A 1000-nucleotide genomic window follows, 5' to 3' on the forward strand; every position below is an offset into this window, starting at 1 on the left:
TATACATATATATATGCAGGAAGATGTCTTTCTCAGGTTTCGCTAAGCTTAGAAGTCCCCACTCCCCCCTCCAAAAAACAAAAAAAACAAAAAACCCCAAACCCAAACACTGAAAACACAGAGCATCTGCCATCCCTATAGATGCAATGCAGGGAGACAGTACAGAGCAGACTTACACCTGGGGATCATATGGCAGCAGCCGGCACGTCTAAGAGCATATATTGGTGTTGGCAAGCAAATTCTATTCGTTTTAACAAGTCAGGAAAGTTTGAGACATCAAATTAGGAAAGGAACAACTGGATTGTCACATAGGTAACTGAGACTCCAGATAATGTGTGAATTTGGAATGTCTATGGACAGACATTCAGCATTCTCTGTCTAGCAAAAGAAAAAAATTCTTTAAGAAGTAGTCACATGACTTCTACTGGAAGAGAACTATGTTTTGCAATGAATCTCAGTATTAGTTATTGATATGGGCTCTCTGTGGGTAGCTTAACTAGTTTGGGGTGAGATAGTGCAATACTTAATCAGCTCTGCGTTAGAAATGAACAGGAAGTTTAAGGGTTGGTTGTGGGTGAGAGTCCTAAGAGGAGAAGACAGGAGGTCAGAGGAGAGAGGAGAAGCTCAGAAAAATGGAAGGAATTTGGAGGCCAAGCAGAAGATGTGATCAGTGTGAATAACGGGTTGGCAAGAATAGCCAAAGGAATTTTTTTCTTTAGTAAACTTTTTATTGAAGTACAATACACTGTCCCACTATTGCATTGGTAACAGGTTTGACTGGCAGTCAAACTCATAAGACACAGTAGCATTTGATCCAGCACTTAATTTGCTTAGCTTTTTAGAAGGATTCAGGACAGGAAAGAGCATGCACAGCCCTTCAGTCTCAGTGGAAGCCAACAATTCTCCATGTGCATCGATGCTTGGGCCCCTCCTCTCTTGCCTAGAGACTTGTATGTAGTTGCTGGTGATGAGGCCATGGGGTGTGGGGTTCATCTTCATA

This window comes from Physeter macrocephalus, chromosome 7, assembly GCF_002837175.3.
Source record: "Physeter macrocephalus isolate SW-GA chromosome 7, ASM283717v5, whole genome shotgun sequence".
NCBI classification, from domain to species: domain Eukaryota; kingdom Metazoa; phylum Chordata; class Mammalia; order Artiodactyla; family Physeteridae; genus Physeter; species Physeter macrocephalus.